The sequence below is a fragment of the Myotis davidii genome, unplaced genomic scaffold (genome assembly GCF_000327345.1).
Source record: "Myotis davidii unplaced genomic scaffold, ASM32734v1 scaffold30, whole genome shotgun sequence".
In the NCBI taxonomy this organism is placed as follows: Eukaryota; Metazoa; Chordata; class Mammalia; order Chiroptera; family Vespertilionidae; genus Myotis; species Myotis davidii.
In genome coordinates, this window is record NW_006282874.1 from 1,661,024 (window position 1) to 1,687,211 (window position 26,188).

At 40.3% G+C, this 26,188-nt stretch overlaps 1 protein-coding gene across 1 annotated transcript in view; it reads left to right on the plus strand.

Moving 5' to 3' along the window:
* Positions 1-236: 236 nt before the first annotated feature.
* The window catches only part of ZFAT (zinc finger and AT-hook domain containing), a 134,138-nt gene continuing 108,186 nt past the window's right edge, over positions 237-26,188 (plus strand). Inside the window, 2 exon segments of the mRNA XM_015561439.1 lie at positions 237-330; positions 10,682-10,786. The gene's annotated coding sequence lies outside the window, so the exon portion shown is untranslated.

Below are 26,188 nucleotides of genomic sequence, written 5' to 3' on the forward strand. Positions count from 1 at the left end.
GGAGCGACTCCGAGTGCTGGGAGCAGGGGGGCCCGTTGTGTGGACGTTGTCATGCCAATGCTCGGCGTTTGTTGCTTCTGGTTATTTTAGGACCAAAGGATAAGAAAGTTACTTGGGAGAGAGGGAGCTGCTTGGATGGCCGCGAGCCCGTCCCTGTTTATGCAGGAAGCGGGTTAATCTTTCACACACACACACACACACACACACACACACACACACACACACACACACACACACACACACACACACACACACCCACCATCTGAGTCTGAATCTGTGCCAGGTGGACTTTCAAAATCCTCACTGCGAACTCTGCAGCCCCGAGACAAGGTGATGTTTGTCTCGTGGGTTTCAGGTGTCGGCTCGGCGTCCCGCGGGGGGACTGGGAGGACAGGACGCCCAGGCGGTGCCCGGGCCCAGGTTCCCCTCCTGGCTTCCCCGCTGTTAGCAGGCGTGCGACCCGTTTTCCAGACTTTAGGATGAACTATCCGTCACGAAACTGCTCTCCATGGAGTCGCTTCGAAATGAGCAAGCGCTGACTAGTCTTTTTTTTTTCTTCTTCTTCCCCATACTTGAAAGTTATTGGGAAATTTCAAAATAGAGTGCTTTCACATCGAGAAGGTTTGTGGAGTCTAGCTTAACCAGGTTACACCAAGTGGGTAAATGTGTCTGCACTTCAAAGCTCACCCGAGAGAGAATGCCTGGTTTGTGAAAAGGTGCAAGATGGTGATGGCAGAGGAAATGCCCGAGGGGGTCTTCTGTGAAGAAGAGATCAGCCAGGACCCTCCCCCCCGGGAATTTAACGTTAACTGGTGGGTTCGGCCTGTGCAGGCCCCTTCCTTCACCTAAGCCTGTCGCATATGTGGGTACTCCTCCTGGTTAAGGATCTTTGGTTATTTGTCCTCTTCGAAAAGTTCTGCCAGGAGAGAAAGAGCCCTCATTTTGAAATTGAGTCCTTGTGGCACATCGCCAGGATGCGGAAGGCGCTCAGCCCAGGTGTAAGCGAGGCTTGTCCAGCCTGGGGTCTCCTCCATTCTTTCTGGGCAGCGATTTCTGTACCTGGTTCTGTGAAGTGATGCCCCTTTGAGATCTTATCCTATTGGCCATTTCTGACATATGTCTACGTAGAATCCTGTGGTTGGGGTACTTGAATGTTAAAGCCTAAGACATCTTTTCTTGTGAGATGTGAATAAATGTTATTGTTGTTTCTCCCTTCTCTGTTTTTAAGGGGAACCCTAGAATTGGGCAGATCAGCACTTACTCAGCATATCCCCTCCTGTAGGTCTCATTGACCTTGGTGGCATCATGGAGGTCAGTGTTCTTGGAGACAAACAGGTTTTGGTTTCCTTCAGGTGATCGACTTATGGGAAAGCGACCTAAGACATGCCTATCTTGATATTTTTTAAAATAATTTTTATTGGGCATGTATCATGATCATTACCAAAAAGAATTCATTGACCTCCTTTGGTGAATACATTTACATCTTTACTTTACATTAAAAAAGTCACTCCGTTTCTTTTTTCAGGTTTTCTAGTATTGCTTGTACGTGCTACCACAGATAGACAGCTGATTTGGGGGGTTACATTTTTAGAACTTGGGAAATGGGGAGAAGGCAGTAATGCTGGGATGAAGTTGGCCTATGAAAACAGCTGTGCTCACTTTAAGAAATTTGATATTTACAAATATAAGATTACACAACAAATTAAATAGTGGTTAGTTATGTTATTATATGAGAAGTCCATATTTTACAAAAAAAGGCTGACTAAAAGGTGCCATTAAATAATTAATGCTTTTTTAATGCTACTTATAAAAGGTGTTTTGTTTTATGAAAAATCAGTTGGCATACAACAATTTAGCAACAGATTTTTGGCATAATGCAAGATTTATCAGTGCGCTCCTTGAATTGGCTCTTTCCCAAAAATGTTTGGGGATAAAATTAGTGTTTATGGGCTTCTTAAATGCAAAGCTGTGCTACTTCTGTGCTCCTTTTTAATGTTTTACCCGAATGGGAAAATTGTCATGTGATTTGTGCTTTACCATTTAAGGAATACATTGAAACCTAATTAAAATGCCAGAATTTTATGGTCAGGTTTGTCTGGAACCCCATCCAAGGTAGTTTAGTTACTGAGGTAACAAAAGCACCTTGTTACAAGATATTCTCACTAGGACGGTGGTCCTGCAGCACAGCCCAACAAGTGGCTACAGCACATTCAAAATAAATAGATTTGGTCTGAAGTCCACATGTAGAGAAAACCATTACCTTGAATTTTTCTCTAGGTGCAAATTATTCTCCAGAATTAAAGGCTCGATTTTCCTAAGGTGCAGTTCTATTTAGTTACTTGTGAAAAATTCTATTTTGATAAAAGAACAACTACATACTCTTTAAACTTTCAAGGGAGTTTTTTTTTTTCCTTGTTAGTGCAGTCGGGTTTATCTGGAATCACAGGAGATATTGAATGATGTTCTTGGGGAGTTTCATTCTGAAATCTCTGCTTTGGTGATATGACAGAAAACTAAGTGTGAAAATATGAGTAAAACTTGTTTATGGGTTAGCTCAAACTTTGTGAGAGCAGGGACAGAGGGAAGAACTAGACACAAACTTTATTAAGGATAATTAATCAAATTTACTTTTCTTCATACTGTTCACGCTTGGCTTTCTTAGAGTGACACCTCTTCCCACTTTTAGAGAAGTCTTATTCTTAGAGAAGGGATTTATAGGATAAGAGCTAAGCGTGCAGGTATATTAGTGTTCAGTTATCTTTTGAGAGCTTTTTAATAGTTTTTGTTTTGTTTCATTCAGTAGACAGAAAATAATTTTTTTCATGTTGACTATGGGTTGAGAGCCCAAATTTAGGTTAATGAGTACAGTTTTATTCCTCTTAGCATAATTGAATATTATAAAAATGTAGGGAACAGTTTGAATGATGCCACTGATTTTTTAGTACAGGCTCTTAGTTCCTCTATTGGACAAATGAATAAAAATGAAGATGGAAAATGTGATATTAAAAGAAGTATTTTTTTTAAACCACAAGTATTTTTTTTAAACCACTATCTCAAAGGATTGTTAACTTTAGGGCATGGCAAGGTAAATAAGTTCATTACTGGGACTGATCATTAATGAGGATATGTTATTTTAAAAATTTTCAAGTACGTGCAAAAAAAAGTAGACTGCATTTAAAAAATATTTGTGCTAAAATCTGTGAGAAAAGAGGTAATGATTTAGAAATTTTAATTAGAATTTAAGGTTGATTTATGTTCTCAATTTCATTATTTAACCCCATGTCACTTTTTAAATGTCACTTAATTTTTCTATTCCCAATTTTTTCTGTAAATGTAGTCAGCAGTGCAACATGCTTTATGTAAATTGGGTTTTGAAGTAATATTTGCTAGACTTATTAAGTATAAAATATTACCTAGTACTAATGTGTATGTGTAAATCCACCAAGTGGGATTTTAAAATGTTTAGACCATGTAATCTGCAGAAATTTGGGCAAAAGTTTTAAAAATAAGAAAGGCTAAGTACAGAATTTTAGTCACAGATGACACTGTAAATTGCATTTCGCTCATTGTTCTGAAAGGGTTTTCTTTCACTGTTACATATTTATCTTTTCCGTATTCCAGCCATGCTAGTTTTTAGTGTTGGGTCATCTTATCTGTAGCATCAGTAGAACATTCAGAATGATAGAAACTCCTCTTGGTTTTTCCCCAACTGTCTCATCTGGGAGATGGTTTGAATTTCAGTTATTGAATGTGATTTAATTAGAAGTATTTTAAATAGAAAGGTTATTGCAACTTTCACAAGCTAGAGGAAAATATAAATTTATCTTAAATTTATGAACATTTTTGTATATGTGGACAATTAGACATAGTGTGTATAATTTAAAAATCATATCAGCATTTGTTTTAAGTTAACTTTATTTGACGTGTTGTTAAAATCAGCACAGTAATTGTATAGTCTCTTAAAAAATATCTATTCATGGAATATATTTCCGAAACTCGCCCTTACCATAGAGCAGCGGTCGCCAATCTTTTGGTCCTGGACCACCAGTAGGCGACCGCTGCTCCAAAGGTTTCCTTAAACCAGTGGTGAACCTTTCGGGCCTCACGAACCACACGTTGGCGACCGCTGCCTTAGAATATGCCCAGAAATGATCCACTGGATGCTAAATTTTGGACTGAGTTTATGATATCACATGGGATGGTATTTTCCTAACAATGATGTTTATATTGTTCTTTTAAAGTAACATTTCTTAAACATGTTTATACGTGAATATATTGTACGTATTGATCAAATGATGTACTGAAGGATTAAATTTATATCCTCTGCTTCTCTCCCCTTTTCCTCCTTTCAGTAATTGTCAGTAGTTGGCCTTCAGCCACATGTTGTAAGAGAACTTTTAATACATGATAGGGTGGTTGTTGGTTGTTTTTTCCGTGTTTTATCTGATGGAGAAAAATGAGATTGTTCTGTAGCTCTTAATATGTGTTAAGCATTGTTTTGAGAATTTGTTTTAAGTTAATCTATTTATAACAGGGATGACAATTTAAAATTTATTGGAACTTTTTAAGTGATTTTGTTCCCTGAAAATGTTAATGCAAAGAACAGGGGAGGATAAAGGCAGAAGGAAGGATGGTAGGGATTAGATTGGATTAGATTCGATTGTATAAAGTAAATCAAATTGTTTTATGTAAAATAGTACATCATTAAATACCTTTTCTCTAGGATTGTGACCTTGTTTTTTTATTAGTACTTCTCACTGTGAAGAGTCAAGAGTAGTAAATTGTCAGGTAAGACATGAATGTCTTGACTGAGTTTTCCATGTTCCTTCTGGGAACAGATTAGATGGCCATGAGAAAGAAGCAGTTTCACAGTGACAGTCATTCTCAGCGATCACATTTAGAACTCCTAATTTTATAAGGTGAGAGAACAGGTGCTCAAACGACAGGTGGGGATTTTCACATACAAAATTATTGTTAGGAAATTCAAGTACATCAGTCTTGAAAAGTATTACAATTATTAGTTACAATCATCTACATATATAAAAGGCTAATATGACTGTTCGACCGTTAGCTATGATGCGCACTGACCACCAGGGGGCAGATGCTCGACACACAGGCATGGAAACATGAAACAGACTGAAGACTTTCAGAGGGAAAGTTGAGGGAGGGCGGGAAGAGATTAACCAAAGATTTTATATACATACTAGAGGCCCAGTGCATGGGTTTGTGCACCAGTGGGGGTCTCTTGGCCTGGTCTGTGCACTCTAAAAATCCAGAACCCCTCAAGGGATGTGGGATTGCTGGTTTCGGCCTGATCCCCACAGGCCAGGCCAAGGGACCACACCGGTGCACCTGCGGGAATTGGGCCAAAACCAACTCTGATATCCCCTGAAGGGTCCCGGATTCCGAGAAGGTGCCGGCCAGGCCGAGGGACCCCACCAGTGCACAAATCTGTGCACTGGGCCTCTAGTATAGTCTATATTTTCCAACACTGTATGAGTTTTGAATAAGGTGTGGCCATTATGTCTAACTATAAATTCTGACTTGTAGATCAGAAAGTGCGGTCACTTACATTATAATTGAACTCGAGTGCAAATGCTGATAATTAATCTTTATCTTTCCTTTTCTGTACTGTAACTTTTTGTCATTAATTTTGAAGGCCTCATACTATCTCCTTAGTTATGTGTAGTTCTGTAATTGAATATAAACTACGAGAATGAATCCTTATACCTGAGAAATTAGAATCACAATGGGAGAGGCATGAAGTATATAGAAGATGATTGGGAAGATGTAATGACTTCTTTCTAAAGCACTGAATTGAAACTTAGGTAAGAATTGAAACTTAGCTAAAGACGTAATAGAATTGAAACTTAGGTAAAGGCTTCTGGAGGAAGTTGAGCAGGCTCATTCCAATTTCAACCAGTGCAGTTAACATGATCAATGTTAAGTATGGAAGTGTGCATAATATTTCATTTGAGTGCAGGGTTCTGTTGTTGAAAATAAAGTGTGATATCATCACTGTCCTTCTTAAAATCCTTGCAATGGTTGGGTCTTTTTATTATGACTTCTAAGACACTTATTTATCTAGCTCCAGCTTTATTCTTCATCTCACATCACTGTTTCCCTGGCTTACCTTGTACACCTTGCATTCTGGTTCAATTTAAATTGCTTGTTATTCCCTAAGAGGAAAATGTTACATCTCCATGCCTTTGCACATAGAACTGCTGTCATTCTTGCCATCTTAGGTGGAACTCTGTTCCCTTGGAACCTTGGTCATAGCTCCCTAAAAGCACTTACTTTCATTGTTTTGTAACTGGCCTCCCTTGAGAGCAGAGACCATCTAATTTATCTTTGTATCCATACTACTAGGTGTTTGTTAACCCCTTCCCCAACAATTTTTTTGTTAAAAACGTTTCTTTATCAGACTAATTTTTTTATTTTGGTTCTATATAGTATTTTTGATGCTGGCTATGAAAACAGTTTGTAACTCGTCTTCCTATAAACCATATTTTTTTACCATATTTTCTTAGTATACTCGTCGACGACTGAAAAAGAACATTTTGTGAAAACGAGTATACACGTTTCTGCCGGGGAAGGGGTTAAGTATTCAAAGGTCTGTTGAATAATTGCATTTAGAATTTGAGAAGTAGTAGAATTACACTAATGCACACTCATGTGAATAAAATATCCCAGATCTTGCCAGTGCAAAGTATTTATAGTGACATAGTGTCACATACTTATGCTTTATAAAAAGGCTCCCACTTACACATATGAAGAATAATAAAGCCAAAATATATATTACATAGAAAGATTAGATTAGATTAGTTGTGCTATTGGCTTAAATGAAGTGATGTCTTGGATTCAGTCATCTGATCTTAAAAGTTGTGAAAGCATCTATAATAATAAAAGTGTAATATGCTAATTAGACCAAACAGCTGAAAGTCCTTCCAGATGAAGCTGTGGTGGCGGGGGCCACGTCCTTCCAGATGTCCTTCCAGATGAAGCTGTGGTGGTGGGGGCCAAGGCAAAGGCAGTTAGGGGAGATCAGGCAGGCAGGCGAGCAGTTAGGAGCGGTCAGGCAGGCAGGCGAGCGGTTAGGAGCTAGTGGTCCCGGATTGCAAGAGGGATATCCAACTGCTGGTTTAGGCCCCATCTCTAGTCGGACATCCCCTGAGGGGCCCAGACTGCGAGAGGGTACCGGCCGGGCTGAGGGATGCACACACACACACACACACACACACACCCCATGCGTGAATTTCATGCACCAGGCCTCTAGTTTTAATAGTAATTCTGTACAGTCTTGATTGCTAATAAACATTTTTCTTCATATATGATTAAAGTTAATAAACGCAAAAAAGGCCTTCAAATATCAAAGTGTGGATTTTAGTGATACCTTCCCATAGAGGTTAAAGAATGGGTCCTGAAGCAGTCCTGCCTGAATTCATGTCCCTTTCCCACCTGCCTATAGCTGTGTGATCCTGTGAGAGTTACTTAACCATTCTGTGCCTCTCTTTTCTGACCTGTAAAATGAGATGTTGATCATATTATTTTAAATGGCTGTGATGAAGGATATACATGAGTTAATGTACGTTGAGCACTTAAGTATGCCCAACACACAGAAAACATTCAGTATATGTTATCTATAATTAGTTTCTAGTGGCTTCTTAAACAATGTTTATTGTGCATCATTTCCATCTTTTAAAAAGAGTTGCTTTAATATACAAGTATTTAATTTAAAAGAAATGTTATATTTTAGTTAGTTATATTTTCAAACGGGCGACTATTTTATCTCTTTACTGACTCATTCTCCCACCTCCCAGTGGAATGTAGACTGTTTTTGTCAGAGGGGTTGACGGGGGGAGATTTGAAACTCGGTTCTCCTGATCCTGCCGCAGAGCATGATGTTCCCATGACCTGGCCGTTCTTGGTAGTGCCCACGAGAGAGGAGAGAGAAGTAGCAGGCTAGGCATCCAGTGACAAGTTCGACAAGCCTCAACCTGTACCACATGCGTCCTAAACTCGCATGCTCCCTTGCAGACGATAGATGTTCAGCTTTTTTTTATTTTATTTTACATTGCCCTTTACTTTTTTGGCTTGGAAGAATAGATGTTTAAAAATCTGAATGTACATTCATTCCAAAAAGGCACATAGAAATTTACTTTAAAAGTCAATGAACCTTTTTTTTTTTAAGTTCATATTTTATCTATGTACCTGCAGTGAGGGCAGTAAGTAGGGTGTTAGTAGTTTATGATAGTACAGTGAAATACTGTTAAATATGTTCATTTACGATGCAGAGAAAAATTTAAGTGAAGAAATTTGTATCCCAAGATACTTTGCAAAGAGTAGCTGTAATAAGAAATGAAACACACATAATACTCAGTGTGTCTTTATGGCCTGCTAGGGCTTTCTCGTGTGTAACAATCCTATATAATAATAGCCTAATTTGCAAATTGACCAAACGGTGGAATGACTGGTTGCTATGAAGCGCACTGACCACCAGGAGGCAGATGCTCAACACAGGAGCTCCCCCCAGCCCACAGAGGGAGGTGACCAGGAGCAGGGGGCGGAGCCAGCCAAGGCAGGTGCCAGTGAGGGCCTTCCCCTCCCGTCCATCGCCCTGCTGTTCACCCCACAGATCAACCCTGATTCCGTGCCAGGCCTAGAGACCCTACCTGTACACAAATTTCATGCACTGAGCCTCTAGTTAAAATATAATGAAAAATTAGTGCATAACTTTAAACTATTTTAGTAAAAGAAGAAATTTTGAAAAACAATTTTGAGTTTACTATACTAATTGAGTGATTGTAACATGAGGGGCTGGGATATAAAGATAAGTCAGGTGTTATCTTTATACACTACTTATCACCTACTGGGGAGACCAGAGTGTGCAGAGAATGTGTGGGGAAATGGAAGCTGGAAATGAGGGGGAAAGTACTAGATTTTGAATAGAGTAAGGAAACAATAAGACATTAGCAAGGGATCATTTTGAAATGCCAGTGGCATGTGTGAAATGCCCATGGGAAAATTGAATACTTATTCAAGTTGATCGATACACTAGGAATTACTGCCTTGTAATTACAACACTAGTTTAGTGTTAGCAAATTTTTGCTTGATTGCCATTGTAGGAACTTGTAAAATATTTTTTTGCACCTCCTTGTAAATTACAGGAGTTAGGTCATACCAGGAAAAACAACGTGCAGAATTCTGTTTTGACTAAGCCTATTTCCTCTGTGCAAACCAAGACACTGGCTGTATTTAATGTTATCTAGCTGGAAATTTCATTTCCCTTCCCCAGCATGCCTTTCTGTGCCTGTTAAGCCAAACAACTTGTTTTACTTTTTACTTCAGTTCTTGTTTCTTGTTGTTGTTATTAGTATTACTATTTAATCAGAAAAGAGAAATACTGTTTGGACATTTTCAAATGCCTCAAAAAATGCTCAGTTACATAGAGGAGTAAGTTAGAGTTGTTCCACCTACATCCATCTCTATCATGTTGTCATCCACCCTTCTTGTTTTAGAATGTTTCCAGTTAGAAATAACTTCCCTTCGAGCTAGATCTGTTTCCCTAACTTTCATTTCCTGGTCTTTGGCAATCTAGAACTATGTATGTGACAGTCAGTCTTCTTACAAACAGTAACCCTTAAAGTATCTGAGAATGACTGTTAAATCCTACTTAAGTCTTCTTGATGCGCTAAGGGGGAAAAGCCCTAATTCTCAAACCATATGCACATGACATAGTATTCAAACCTTTCTCCATCCACATCGCTAAACTCAGGACAAAGTCTGTTTGTCACTGTACCTCTTAAAACATGGTGGCCAGAGCTGAACTGACTACTTCCGATGTGACTGGACAATTGCTGAAGACATTGAAGCTATTAACCGGATACTGTGCTTCTATTAATGCAACCTGAAATTTGCATTAACGTTTTCTGGCAGCCACATTACCCTTTGATCATATTGAACGTATGGTCAACTAAAACCTTGTTGTTGTTTTCCTGTGAACTGCTTTAAGTCTAATCTTTCTTACTCTTGCCAGTTGATACTTTAAAAGTAAATGCCAGATACTATGTATTGCATTATATAAAAGTTGAAATGAATTTATCTTTATCAAATTTCACCCTATTGGACTATGTATCTGAAGATAACAGCTAAAGCACAGTTTTCATGGGGCTTTCACAAATATTTTTATTTAATCTTTGCAACAACTATCCAAGAGTCAGAAGAGAAAAATTACTTTCCACTAAGTCAGGAATTGGCAGACATAACACTTTATCCCAGGCTTGTGATTGCAGATCCCATGCTCATCTCATTGCTGCTCACCCTGTAAGCATACAGCTTGTCCTTTGCTGTGTGGCCAGCACCCTGTGGCTGGCACATCCAGTGAACAAGACAGAGTACAGTCCCTGTCCTTCCGTGTTTATGGCCTGGGATATAAATAATTACCTCCAGGCACTGAGCACGTTCTGTTGGGAAGGCTCTGGTAAATTGTAGTATTTTTCAAAATGTTTGTGCTCTCGACCAGGGTCCTCTGCAGGAGGACTATATTTCCCACTCTGTTGACACCAGGTTTGGACACTTGGTTTTCCTTGACCAGTGAAAATGTTTAGAGGAAGTGACATGTCAGACATTTGAACAGATGTTTTAAACTCCGTCTCATGGTGATCTTTTCTTTCTCCCATAGAACCAGCATGCTTTGGCTAGGGCCGGTCCCAGGACAACGGAGCCTTCAGACTGGGTCCCAGGATGTTGGAGCCTCACTGAAGCTGATTCACAGTAGACGTTTTATGTAAGTGAGAAACAAATGCTTGTGTCGTAGGCACCGTGATATTAGAGCTATTCGTTACCATGGAGTTATGTAGCCCAAGCAAAGTGTATTCTGAAAATATTGCAGGTGCTCTAGGAAGATCAATAAGACTTGTGCTCAAGGAGCTTGCAGTCCAGTTATTCATAGTTGAGGAAGAAGCAAGTATATATATATATGAAAAGGTCTTTGAATTTGAGGATCTTTCCTGACCTTCACCTTACCCCTAGGCTGGATTTGTTGATATGTTTTAAATCCTGGGTCTGTGGTCCAGCTACTTAATGTCACAACTTATCTCCAAAATTTGATAAGCATGTTTTCTATGTCCTTTTGTGAAGCAAATGTTTAAGAGAATGGGCTTCTGCAATATAGCCATCAGAAACTTTCTTCATAAATCTGTTTATCAGCACTTACTAGTAACCTAAGAATCTGTCCAGTTGAATTATTTTGCCAACATATCTAGAAAAATATTACGTGATCCTAGGTTCCATGTGAATTTTATTTGTGAGCGTTCAAATTTCTCTTTGCCATAGCTGTGCCGTACCCCTCACTCACTCTGCAGGGGGTTTTAGAGACAAACCCCAGGGGAGGATTCTGCAAGAAATTCCCTTACCTGAGAAGCTGAGGAGTACATGGCCAAGCAGGGGAACTCTTGAAACCTGTGAAATAATTACATGTAAATCTTTATGTAAATACACATTGTTCTGGGCCATAACTTTCATCGAATTACCAAAGGGAATCGTGAGTCTCCTGGAAGGGTATATCCCTGCTGTAGACCGAGACTAGAATACATTGGAGAGCATACATGTTTAGGGGCAGGTGGGCCAGAAAGTTCTAGAGTTTTGCATGGATTCTGCATCCATTCTCATGGCCCTTCTTTCTCATTCCTTAGAAATTACCAAATTTGCAGATGCATTTAATGTCTTAGGATGTGATTTTTCTTGATCTATAAATATGAATTAAAAGCAATTCCTTCTTTTTGCTCTCTCCTATCTCAAGCTTCAATTTCTTTTTATCCCTTTAATCTTTATTTACCCTTCCCAGATTAAAGATTTTTTTTCTTGTTTAAAAAAAGGTGACTCAAAAAGGAGTGAAATAGATTTAGGTTATCTTTGGCAATTGATCCTAAGTAAGGCTTTATTTATTTCTGCTGAAAAGGCATTTTTAAGTCTTGACATTTTTCCTTAACACTTCCGATGAAAATTTTTTTTAATCCTCACCTGAGGATATTTTTCCCACTGCTTTTTAGAGAGAGTGGAAGCTGGGGGCTGGGGAGAGAATTACTGATGTGAGAGAGAAACATCTATTGGTTGCCTCCTGCACCCATCCTGGGGAACGAATCTGCAACCCAGGTATGTGCCCTTGACTGAGAATTAAAACCACGACCTTTTGGGGCACAGATCAACACTCTAACCATTGAGCACACTGGTCAGGGCTCAACTTTTTAAAAACAACTGTATTGAGATATAATTATTATACTAAACTGCACATATTGAAAATGTACAATTTTATGAGCTTTGACATGTTTATGCACATAAAACCATCACCATAGTCAAGACACTGAATGTATCTATGACCCCCAAAAGTTTTCTAGTCTCTTGGTGCTCCCCTACCTCCCTGTATTCCCCAGGCAACCACTATCTGTTTTCTTTACATTAGTTGGCATGTCCTGGGTACATTATACAGTCATTTTTAGCCTAGCTTCTTTTCATCCAGGATGATTATTTTGAGGTTTAGCCATTTTGTAGTGTGTGCCAATCATTTCTTTTTATTGCTAAGTGGTTTTCCATTTTGCAGACATGCTGTAGTGTATATATTCTTTTACCTCTTGATAGACATTGGGTTGTTTCTAGTGTTTGGTATTTAGAAATAAAGCTGCTGTTGCCCAGCTAGTGTGACTCAGTGCTTGAGCATTGATTGACCCCGGAACCAAGAGATCACCAGTTAGATTCCCAGTCAGGGCACATGCCCAGGTTGCAGGTTCAGTTTCCATTAGGGGGTGTGCAGGAGGCAGCTGATTGATGTTATTTCTCTTTCATGGATGTTTCTATGTCTTTCTCCCTTCCTCTCTCTTTAAAAATTAATAAAAAATATTTTTAGAAAGAAAGAAAGCTGCTGTGAACATCCATGTACTAGTATATGCCTTTGTATGGACAAATGCCCTCATTTATCTTGGGTAAATTCCTAGGAGTGGAATGGTTGAATCATATGGTAGGGGTGAGTGTGTGTGTGTGTGTGTGTGTGTGTGTGTGTGTGTGTGTGTGAAAGAGAGAGAGAGAGAGAGATTTATTTAAGAAATTGACTCACATGATTGGAGGAGCTGGCAAATTCAAAATCCACACAGGACTGGCCAGCAGGCTAGAACCTCAGATGAGGGTGGATGTTGCAGTCCTGAGTCTAAAATCTATAGGGTAGGTCAACAGGCTGGAAACTCAGGTAGGATTTCTGTTCCTGTCTTGACACAGAATTCCTTCTTCCCCAAGAAATCTCAGGTTTTTTTTGTTCTGAAAGCTTCAACTGATTGGATGTGGCCCACCCACAATACGGAGGGAATTCAGTGTCAACTGATTGTGTATGTTAATTACATTACATCTACACAGTACTTCCACAGAAACACCTAGACTCGTGTTTGACCAAATATCTGGGCACAAAGCCTAGCCAAATTGATGCTGAAAATGTAACTGTCACGATGCCTAAACATTCCTAAGTCCAGTTTCTGGTTGTTGCTACTTCACTAGTTTTTGTTTTTAATTGTAGCCTTCTTTTCACTGATCTTAAACAAATGAAACAGTCTTTTCATTCTGGGTTAGTAGCATCATCTTCCATCTTTTCAGCCATATCCTTTAAAAATGTGAATTATTTCAGACACTTCCTAATGTCATTACTTAACCTCTTTTCTTGTTTATTTGAACCAGCTGACAGTATTGGCAGTTTCATTTTAGAATCTGTCATACCTCATTTGAGTCATCTTTTTATTATTTTTTTTATCTTCATACGGTTATAGCAGTTCTTAAGTATTTTAGAAGTTTAAAATGTAGGTGGATTTAGAGTCTAGAACAGCCGTGGGCAAACTACAGCCCGCGGGCCGGATCCGGCCCATTTGAAATGAATAAAACTATTGAAAAAAAAGACCGTACCCTTTTATGTAATGATGTTTACCTTGAATTTATATTAGTTCACACAAACACTCCATCCATGCTTTTGTTCCAGCCCTCCGGTCCAGTTTAAGAACCCATTGTGGCCCTCGAGTCAAAAAGTTTGCCCACCCCTGGACTAGAACCTAGGTAATTAGCAGAGTGGAGGTGCTGATACCCAAAAAGGAAACCGAAAGTTTGGGAGTAAAGCCCTAGCCAGGTGGTTTGGGTGGAGCATCATCCAATCCACCAAAGGTTGTTTGTTCCATCTCTGGTCAAGGTGAGAATGGGAGGCAACTGATTGATGTTTCTCTCTCCCTCTCTCTAAAATTAATACACATATCCTCAGGTGAGGGGGAAAAAAATGAAAGTTTGGGTGTAAAGATACCAGTTCATATTTTTGGCATCACCTTTATGCCACTCTCTTTCTTTGATCAAGTCATTAACTTTTTTGAGCCTCCATTCTTAATGTGTAAAATGAAGCCGTCACAAAGTTAAGTGAGGAAAGATAAGCAAGGTTCCTGCTCTCATAAAGCTTCTGTCCCTGTCCCAGTGGTCTGACAGGAGAGGCAAACAGTAAAGGAACAAACTACGTAATTTCAGTCATGATAAGAGCTGTGAAGAACATCAGAGAAGGAGATGTACCCGCCCGCCCCAATAAAGCTCTTCCCTGGGTAGGCAGAGAAGACCGCTTTGAGGAGGTGACCTTTGAGTGGACCCCAGAAGGATATGAAGGAACCAGGCATGTGAAGATCTGTGTGACAAGTTGGCAGAGAGAAGCCTGGAGATGGCAGAGGATGGCAGAGAAGTCACAGGGCTGGCTCGTGCAGTGCCTCACAGGCCCTGTGAGGACTTGGTGTCATTCTTAGTGCCAAGGGGAGCGATTGCAGGGTTTCAGGAAGGGCCATGGCAGGATCATTAGATGGAAATGTTGCCGTGGGCCTTTGGAAATACGAACCTAGCTCTGAGACATCAACAACCTACATACTTGAGTATCACTTGGATTTCTAGTTGCCCAAGTTATATTAGCGTAAAGTATTTCTTTTCCCAGATAGATAAATCCTAGACATTCTTGATCAAAGCCAAGTCTGGGTTGTGTAAAACAAATACTATTTTATTTTATCTTTTACATTTTGTTAAAATTTGTTATGCACTTACATGTATTTTCAAAAGTAATGTTCTGTGGATTGTTTTTTATATGTGGCAGTTGACTAGCATAGCAGTAAAGAACACAACTTTGGTTTCAGGTTTATTGACCACATAGAAGCATTCAGCAAGCATTGACATGTCTTTATTACTGGAATACAGTGCCATCATACAGTCATGGAGTTATTGAGAGGAAAAGACTTTAAAAATTATTTAGTCTTAACTTCTTCCTTTTATAGAAGAAACTACTTAGATCCAAAGAGGTTAAATGGCTCACATTATATAAACACTAGAGGCCCAATCCACAAAAATTCATGCAAGAGTAGGCCTTCCTTCCACAGGCTGCCAGCACCGGCTTCCCTCCAGTCCTGGCTTCGTCCTGTCTAATTAGCATATTACCCATTTATTATTATAGATAAATAAAAATAAAATGAGCCTCCCAGTCATAGTATGAAAGGTCTTTGAGACAGAATATGGAACCAAGGAAAAGACAGTGACATCAGTTTGCTTACTGTGTGCTGCCTTCCTTGTTGCTGGTTGATATTACACCTATGGTATTTTACACTTACCCTTAACTAAGGCTGTTGGCATGAATTAGACAGTCCCTCCCTTGGTGTGGAAACAGAAGTCAATGAACAGTTGCCACATAAGTTAAATGCCCTGATAGAGGCAAGCTAAGTGCGTTGTGGAAAGACGTGATGGGTGTGTCTGTGAGGTGCTCCAGGTTCAGGATCTGTTTACTTTCAGAGTCTGAGGTGCTTGGGCCCTTATTTTGGTGAAATGTACATTATACTGCCTCAACTCTTGGCCTTCCCTGTGCTATTTTGCGCCCCCTTCCTCCCCCCACCCCCACCCCCACCCCGCCATAGCCCTGGACCAAATGTAGGTGAATTTGAAGTCTCTGCATTGGACTGTATCTCACAGCCCCTGTCTGACCAGTAAAACTTGTCCTGGCAGCCCTCTCTGTTCCTGCCACCTGGGAGCCCTGAGGCCTCAGTGCCGACCCACAGCAAATGATAAGGCACCTTGATGTCAGATTGGCTTGTTTTAAATAGAATTACATTTAGAGACTAATTTAAGAATAGTTGATGCAGATTTTATTTGAAAAATTCTTAAAGTAGGAATGATTCTTTTCTTCTTTATTTTGGCTCGTTTGCCATATATGTTTTTGAGGGTGGCCATTCCTAAGAAAACTAGTACATGAAGTTCACTGTTGATGTGCTAACACTTTTTGAATCTTAAAATAAGGAACCAAAATACATTCAGACTACACGTAGGTAAAGTAGCACTGCTATAATTATGGAGAAACAGTAATTTCTTTCTAAGCCTTCCTCTTTTAAGAGCTTATAATTTTCTTTATAACCTAAACATTATCCCTTGGATAGGTATGTTTTATTCTTGCTCTTGATTCTGTGTTATAAAGTTTGGTAAAAAAAAAAATGAAGATATTAACTTTATGTCTTTCACACAAAGAATGTTCATATTTGTATTTTTTTTTTGGGGGGGGGGGGCGGTGGTAAGACTCAATTCCATACCCCTAAGTCTGCCTTAGTTTGAAAAGTAATATCTTTTTCTACAAGGAGTATCTTTGACAATGTGTGTGTGTCTAATATCAAAACCCGCAAGTATGGCATACACTGTCTGAATACTGGATGCTCAGTTCGTGGTGACTGTATTATATTTGCACAGAGTATTAGATGGCAGCTTGTTTTGGCAGTCTAATGTAGTGGGTGATCGGGCATTCTCCATCTCTTGGGTCACATGAGGATAAAATGATCCATCTCCCAGGCCTGATGAGGAAGGAACTAGAATTTGAGAAGTATTTTTTATGAAGAGTGAATAAGCTGTCCGTAATGAATGATTTTAGCATGCATAGAAAACATTGTCAGCTGTACTAAATATAACACTGTCATCTCTGGGAAGGTCTCTGCAGTAATTACCCATCCTCTCAGCTGACAGGGGAGGCATGTAGCACAGGTGAGAGCAGGTGTGGGAGAGCCAGGCCGTGGGGCTCAGAGCCAAGTCCACCAGCCACTCTGTGGCCCTGAGCAGACTGCTTTCTGTCTTGCGCCCTTCATTACAAAAAAGAGGATAGTAATGAGTCCCCACCTCACAGGGCTGTCGTGAGGATTAGATGAGTTAACATACGTGACACACTTAGAACACTGTCTCAGACATAGTAAGCACTAGATGCGTGTTAATTGTTCCTATTATTCATGTGTACGTGTAATACATTTTAAGTGGCTGGTTTTACTGGTGAAGTTTTCATAGAGAATTTGTCATTTGAACTGGGCCTGAAGGATAAGCAAGATTTATAAATTGAAACTAGGAAATTGAAAATAGAAAAATCCCTGAACAAAGTTGCAAAGAGGAGGTAAAGAATCTTCTTCCCTCGCCTTGCCCCCCCCTCCCCCCGCCCATTTATCACATACTGTCTGTGCACCTAACACCAGCTCAGCATTCGACAAGCATTACAGTATCTTCCTCAGTCCGCACTAATCCCACAGGGTGAGCATTTACATTCTCATGTCACACAGGAGGCACCGAAAAGTCAAGTCACTCTCCCAAAGTCACCAAGTTCAGTGCTGGCCTGATTCTGTCTGCTGTAAAGCTCAGGTTCCCACTTACTATCCAGCACCGCCCTCAAAATGGTGCCCATCAGAAAGTGATTCCAAACAGCATTTCAAAGGGTGACTGTCATGGTTGGAGTTCTAAACATTAATTGAATTATGCTATTAAGGATGCTGCAGTCACTTGGTCGCAGGGAGACTCTGGATGCTGATGCTGGTCATTTCAGAAGGTCAAAGAGACAAGCGCTTGCCAGTGCCTGTTGGATGTGTCCTTGTACTTGTTTTCTCTGGATTGAGAATGACAGTATGTCGGTTGTGAGGTGTTTATTATTTTTTAGTAGAAATTGCACACTTTCCCCAATGGCATCCTGGCTGGCTGGCTGGGTCTTCCATGCTTTTAACACCTGCAGTGACTACAATTGACTGCTGTTCAAGCCCCTTTTCCGTTCCCTACCTCAGAGGAGTGTCCACCTCTGCTTCCCAGTCTCCAATATGTAGGTGTTCACGTTTGTGAGGTTTGATTGGAATATAATTAGGTGTCCTAATTTTGCTGCCGTGTATTCCATCTTCTAGCTACTTTGTCGCACTTTTTTTTTAAACTTTAAGGGCATGTTATTGGGACTGGCGAGGCCCAGAAATCAGGATTTTAAAAAGATTCCCAGGTGATTTTAATGTGCAGCCAAGGTTGAGAACCACTGGCCTAGATGGATCAGTGGTTATAAGAACTTCATGTGCATTAGAATCACCTGGAAGGCTTGTTAGACACTGCTGGGTCTTGTCCCCTAATTCCTGACCTGGAAGTCTGGGGGGGAGCCTGAGAATTGCTCTCTGAGTTTCCTGGGGGGTGCTGATGCTGCTGGTTCGGGGCCACACTTTGAGAACCACTGGCTTAGATCAAGCCATGTGTCCTGGGAGGGCATGATGATGCTTTATTCTGATTTGTGCAGAAAGGGAACTGCCTCTACCTCACAAGCCTAAGCCTTTACTACCCGAAAGGGCGTTTGTGTGTCTGATCTGTGATCATGCAGCACAGTAGAGGTGACAGATACCGGGAAACGGTTACAAAAGGTCTAATTCAAGAGTCATTTATGTATACATTTTGATAAGTTTCTTAGGCAAACTTTTCTTTGATAGTCAATTTGAGTCTCATAGAGCATTCGAAATGAATAATTGCTTCGAGAGATGAAATATTTATTATTGTAACAGTAAAGATTTACGCTGCATGCAGTGGGGATAGCAGTTCCTACCTTGCCTGCTTCTCAGAGTGTCACTGAGATCCGTCTGAAAGGGTGGGCTGCTCTGCAGGCATAAGATGTGGTGACGACGACTGGGTGCACTTTACTCCTCCTCGGTGCTTTCACCTCCATCATCTCACTGATTGTTTGCAGGGTTTTATGGAATTTGAGGAGGTAAGTGGGGCTGTATTACTATTAGTTATATCATAATTATTCCGTGACTTTTGTCACAGCCTCACATACTTCAGTTTGCCAGGCTTATTTGTCCTCAGAGGTAGTCACCACCAGGTAGGTGGTTCCTGGGTAGTGGCTCATCATCCTCAATGGCGTAGCTTGGTCAGACCATGTCGCTAGTGTGTACCTTCTCCCTCATTCATAAAGTAGAATTAGCACCTCTCCTGCTGCTGCTCTAACGTGAGAAACCGTCTGAAAACACCGTGAAACCTTGTTACAGACGACAGTTAGTAATAGTGAGTAAGGAGGCCTCAGACAACAGGAAGCATGCTCTTTCCATCAGTCCTAAGCAGTGTGTGTGTGTGTGTGTGTGTGTGTGTGAGAGAGAGAGAGAGAGAGAGATACTTTTTTTCCCAAATGAGTTGATTATGAATAAAAGAACAAAATTAACATTTATGAACTATAGATTACGTATTATACTTGAAGATTATATCTAGAATATATTTATAATTATAGAAGGCATTTTATAATTGATTTTCTTGTAACATAATTATTCATTCTGTACATGTAATTTTCAGCTATCTTTAAGAATACACTGTGTACAAATGTACAGCATTTGACAAAGTTCCCAAACAACCCTGAAGAAAAGATTCTATATATTATGTATGTGAGTAAATACCATAACTGAGGTAAAAATTTGTCTTCTGATCAACCTTTAAAAAAAATTAAACTGAGAACAGAGAGGGAAATTGAAGGAGAAAGTTGTAATTACTGGTTCATTGCAGCTTAATATGCAGCATCCTAATTAGTTAAGCATCATGTACCCCTAGGCATGAAATAGCTTTTTTTTTTTTTTTTTAATTTAAAACTGGAAATTTTCCATTGTAGAACAGCTTGACTAGTCTTTGTTGTAAATAGCCACTGGACTTTTAAAGTGTTCGTCTTCAGAAACAATGAAGGTCATCTTGTGTCCATAGAGACCACATGCACTTTCCTCATTATTTCCAGCATTATTCCTATAATGGGTAGTTATTTACGACATTTAAACACAAAAATAACTTTTCAAAGTAACCTTTAAATATCATCACAGGGTAAATAGCGGTGACTGAAATCCCTTACTCCATAGTTTCTCAAAAAAAATTGATATTAGAAAATTAGTACTCTTTCAAAAGTGTGTCTATTGGTGTTTTTGGTAGTTATCCTGTAGGGGTGTGTGTGTGTGTGTGTGTGTGTGTGTGTGTGTGTGAGTGTGTGAGCGAAAGAGAGAGAGAGAAAGAGAGAGAGCGAGAGATGCATGCTTGTGTGTGTATGTATATATGTTTATTTCTTGGAAATCACTGTGATTTAACTATTTTATAATTTTTTTAAGAAACAGTAAGTTTACATGTTTTAGATTAAAGTACATCTTGGTTTCGATGGAATGCAGGTTTACTGTATTTAGCCTAGTCTTTCTGTCTTTCAGGGACCTGGTGTGGGAAACAAAATGGTTTCAATGTATCACTTTATAAACAAAGCCAAGGTCATGAGTTTAGTCCTCTTCTTATCTACTTTACTTTATTTCCATGCACTGTACGTCCCTAACCTAACTCAGCGGGGAAAACCCTAGACTGCTCCTCAGTGTAGACCCACTGCCAGTGCACCGTTCTACTAGCAAGCTGCGCTGGGAGACTTTTGTTCATGAAAGGAGTCATTTTTAATAACATGAGGGCAGCAGGCACAAAGTGAGGCTTTGGGGGCAGATGGATGGTCACTTAATCATTAGGGTTGTCATTCTAGTGTGTTTATTATTTTGAATCTCTAGATTTAGGGAGAAAAGAGCTCATTTTTGCATATAATAAATAGAAAAAAAACGTATCTTCATGTGGGATAATTGGGTAATACTTTAGGGCATACTTGCCAAGATAAATGCATAATGCATATTATCTTTCTTAATTAAGTTATTTAGGGAAAATTACAATTGATGAACCACTTACTGTCTTGACAATTAATATCATTGACTTACCATTTTTATTCCAAGATGTCACAGAAGCCATTCAGCACTGAAGAACCTGAAAATCACTAGATGAAGATGGTGATTGGCAGCGTTTACTTCTCTTCCTTCTGTGAGTTTGTTGTTCAGAAAGTCTGTGGTTGTAAACATCCCCGACTGGAAGCTGTAAAACAGAACTAAGCTTTCAGTCAGATGTTTGCTACTACCAGCTTTTCACAGACATCGTTTTGGTATAATTATGCCGAGAAGTGGGGTTGGGGAGGCTATGAAATGTGTGGGAGCTGCTAGAGACCTTTAGATCCCTCATTGACTGCTCTGGGCGAGTGCATGTGTTCTGAGAAGTCAGTGTTGGGCGCTGTCCTGACAATGGGATATCTGACAACGGGATATCCTGTTGCAGATGCTAGCTGAGCTTCCCAGACTTCACATCCTGCTGCTGGGCCTCAGAGAATTCCCCCGCCACACACTATGGGTTATTTCTGGTTTTGCCCGATCAGTGGACTTTTTCTTTTTCTAACAGGCTGCAGTTTAACCTCTGGCAGTTCTGGACACTGCTTCCTCCTCCAGAAATTCTGTGCGAGTTCTGGAGAATAAATTTACCATCACCATCCAGCAGCATACCGCCTGGAAGTTTCAGTTTTCTCTGTAGGGAAGAGATGTGTGTGTAGACTTTGTCTCCCTTCTCTCAATCCCCCCCCCCCACACACACACACACACCATGCCAGCTTCTTGTTCTGCTCACCCTGAATGATGTCACAGCTTCTAATCAGAACTCTTCTCCAGAAAATTATAAGACTTCAAAGCACTGAGCCTATTTACAATATTTACCATTGGTTATATTTTACTTCATCTATTAAGTATATTTTCCTAAGTAATTTCAGGGTGTAGCTTGTCTTTTCCTCAGTAGAATATGAATGCTTCTGGGCAGATGTACTGTGTCTTTTTTTTTTTTAGTCGTTATTGTTAAAGAGTATTACAGTTTCTCTCTTTCCCCTCCTCCCCTCATTGCCTCCTCCACCCAGTTCCTGCCCTGCCCCAGGTCTTCACCACCCTATGTCCATAGGTAATACATATAAGATCTTCGGTTAATCTCTTCCCATCCCCAAACCCCCCTTTCCTCTGAGATTTGTCAGCCTGTTCCATGTTTCCATGCCTCTTTATTCGTCAGTCTTGTTGTAGTTGAGCCTTGATTAGTGTCACTGGGAGGAATTGACCTCCAGGCCAGTTGGCTTTGAGGGCCAGCTGTGTCTACAGTGGAAGAGCTGCTATGAAGGAGACACCCTATAGAGCAGGACTTGCTTCAGTGGGGCTTTGGTGTTCACTGAGTCTGCCCTTTGAGTGTGTCAGTTACAGATTTGTAGAGTTGTAATCTGGTATGGTCTGAAGCTGTCCACCGGGTCACTGGCTGTGGGGCCTCCCAGGAGGTGCAAAGTCAGCCACTGCCTGGGGCCACCCAGCAAGAGCTACAGAGAGATCTGCAGATGGCTGCTATTTGTATTACGGTAGGAAGTGCCCAGGCAAGGCCCAGGTAAGAGGCAAGGCAGGCTGGTGCTAGTGCCTGGGCCTTTTATTGATAGGTTTGGGGCACACTGATTTCAGCTGCTGCTTGTTTAAGAGATTTTAGCAAAGTCTGAAGCCTGAGCCAGAACAGGCCATTCATATGGAAAAAACAGTTGCAAATAGTTTGGGTGGGGCTGCAAATTGGATGGGGTGGGGTTATGGCTGTCAAGTCAGTTCTGCAATGGGGGTGGTCCCAGCATAGGAACAATGACCCCTTCGAGCATCCCTGTCTTGGAGAAAACCGCCCTGAGTTCCTGCCCTGATGCCAGTCAGTCCATTTCCTCCCTGTATGTCCCTGGGTTCCCCCAAAGCCACTGTCCAGTGCTGGAGTTCAGAGGAATTAGGACCATAAGTTCATGTGTGGGCCCTTTAAGAGGGACACCTGAGACTCCAGCAGCCTCCATGTCACTCAGCCACAATTCCCATTGGTTTTTACAGCCTGAAGTTATGGGGACTTATCTTCCTAGCTCTGAAAGTCTGGCTGAGGGACTGGGTTGTGGCTAGGACCTCCTGCTGCTCATGGGAGGCCTTGGAAATATCCTTCCTGATTAAATAAATGCCACACGTAGGTGTTGGACCAGCCTGTTCTGTGCCTTCGCCCCTCCTACCAGTCTCAATGTGCTTTCTTCCTTCTCTAGTTGTAGGACATCCATTTAGCCAGATGTCAGGTGGTTCCGAATGATAGTTCTGTATTTTTGCTGTAATTTTGATGTGGTTGTGGGAGGCAGTGAGTGCTGGCGCTTACCAGTGCCACCATCTTGGTTCTCTCTACTGTGTCCCTTTTTGTGTTTTTCCACAGAGCTGACTAACAGGGCTTTCCTCATAGATGACATTCAGTGTGGATGAGTGGATAATGTATAATTTTATAATAGCTTTTTTTCTGAGTTTAAAAAATGTTTTATTTCTATTTCCCTTCCAGACACTGGGAAACATTTCTGTTCTAATTTTTTGCCTCATTAAAGCATTGGTATTTTTATAATTTATTATTAAATTACTAAACATCAGTCTGTTTTAGGTTCAGTGCATAATTAAACCAAAAGGTAGTTCTGGCTAATCTAATTTTACACGCATCTCTTCCTTGATTAGATTACAAGCTTTTTTGAGCGCATGGGCATAAGTAGAGCACCTTGCATGTAGAGGACTCTGATAACAACTTAATTGTATTATAGGAGTGTCTACTATTTCCTTGTGTTCTTTATCCAAGCAAGCAAATGGCAGTTTGGGTCATAATGCAGCCACTCTAAATGGCTGTGCTACAGCATTGGCTTTTAAATGCTCCTTTGTTAGCATGGTAGTTTACAATACTTTGTTAGAGTGGATGGAAAGAGGGTAGTTAGTTGCTTCAGACACAGGTAGCTTTGCAAATTGTAAGTGTAATCTTCATACCTGCTGATTAGCATGTATCAAGCATCCCTTCCTACTGAACTCTTAATAAAGCAGATTTACTGTATTTCCTGTGACTGTGTTTTGGGACACTGGCAGCCTTAGATTCCAGATAGGAATGGATGGAGCCATTTTTGAAAGCCCAAAAAATGGTCCCTGGCAAAGGTAGAAAGAATTCTCTGGTTATAGGACTGATTTGTTAGATCAAGTGACATTGTTTATTTCCAATGAAAAAGTTAGTTACATAGCTGTGAAATTCAGCAAGATGGAAAGAAACTGCCTCGTTTAATAATTTGCATAGCTGAATTTGAAAGGTAGCCCAAATCTAAGCTAAAAATGGGGTAGGTATTCTGCATAAAGCTGTTATGCTCTGCCAGATAGGCAGTTATCCCTGGATGCTGCGGGATTACTGGAACGCGCTTTATGTCACATTTGTTCTGTGTTATTCTGCCCTAATGAGGTGGATTGGAGACCATGTTGGCTTTGATTCTGGGTGCCCTTGCTCCACTGCTGGAGTGCAGCCTTGCAGTCATTTGCAGATGACTTCTGTATGCCTTGATTTTGAAGATTCACAGACTTCGCATTGGCTTGCAAATTTAGCAATTGATTATTTCAAATGAATGCCTTAACATGTTAGATCTCAGTATTTGCCAGTGAGCCAGCAGCAGCTGGTTTCCCCACCCTTTGTTAGTGTTTGAGGAGAAGTGTGACAGGTCATAAAAAGCTCAGAAAGTTTTACTATCTACGGAGATTTTTTTAAACCTAATATTAAAACTAAATTATTTTTAGTTACTGACCATCATTCTGAAGATGACAGGTTTTTTTCCTTAATATTGGCTTTGAGATAACTTAGGGATTACTTTTTTAAAGAAAACAACTACAAAAGTGTGTCTTCAAATTCATTTCCAATTAAATATGCTTGTGTACAGATATTCGTGGCTAAAATTACATTATTCTATGGGTCCTCATTGGTCTCAGGACAATGAGCCTTAAATCCCAGCATGCCTTTCTTGTTGCATGTAGCACATTCTGACTCTGACATTCACTCCTCTGGTTAAAACTTCGTTCACTGAATGAATGTGCCTTTATTTGCTGTGCATATTCAGGAAAAAAAATTAAATTTGAATATCAATTTGAGCTTAATTACTTTTTTTTACAATTGTGCTGTTTCACGTCATCTCTGCCACAGTTTCCCCAGCCTGGTTAATTATAGGTGGACATATGATTCGTGTTTTGACATGGCCTTTTTAAAAAAACTGTAGTATATTCTAAACCTCCCAGTAACTGAATGTTTGTTGCTATCTTTGCTTTGGCTTTCAACATAGTTGGTGAAAACAGTCCACTGATTTTCAAATAGTAATGTGTATTGAAGTTACTTGGAGGGCTTATTCGTTAAAGCACAGATTGCTGGGCCCTGCAAGAGTTTCTGCTTCCACCGTAGGTCTGGGGCAGGCTTGCAACTGCATTTCTTCCCCATGAGTTCCCAAGTGCTGCAGATGCTGCTGCCCCAGGTCCAGGCTTCCATAACCAGGGAGCTCATCCTACCATTTGTCCCTGTTCAGTATTATGTCCAATTAGTGACTGAAGAAACAATACATAAAACCCCAACTTGAAATATGTAGTAATCCAGAAGTTTGATTTTAAAAAGGTTTGTTGGAAGCCTGAGACCCACTTTTCTGCCAGATGAAATATCACTTTAATGGTCTAGTGCACAAAAAACCTATTTGAATATATTTGCAAAGAAAAGCAGAAGAAAAAAAACATTGTTGCAATAGGAGTAAACAGAAAAACAATTTACTCTTGGAGGGAAGAATAAAGGGTGTGTGTGTATTTAAATCTTGAGAACTGATGCTTCAGGAAAAGCAAACGGGTGAGAAGCCAGGTAGAGACCTAGGAGGTTCCCTGGGTCCTGGATGCCTGTGAAATTCCGGATATTTTTAGAGTTTTTCTGGCAATGGTTCTAATATTTAATTTTATTTCCAGATGTGAGGATTTTCTTCTTGATGCAAGTGTCTTGATGAGACCACTTTTAATGTTTAAATCCGAGGGAAGCAGAGAGAGGAGGGGGCTTTCTGTTAGGACACTTGGGGCCATCGAAGATGGGAAGAGATCAGGGAGGTGGTGAGGGTGTTCCTCAGGTGGAATGGTCTGAATTCTGAGTGTGGTGGAGGAGATGGGGAGAGGCGGCGGGGGCG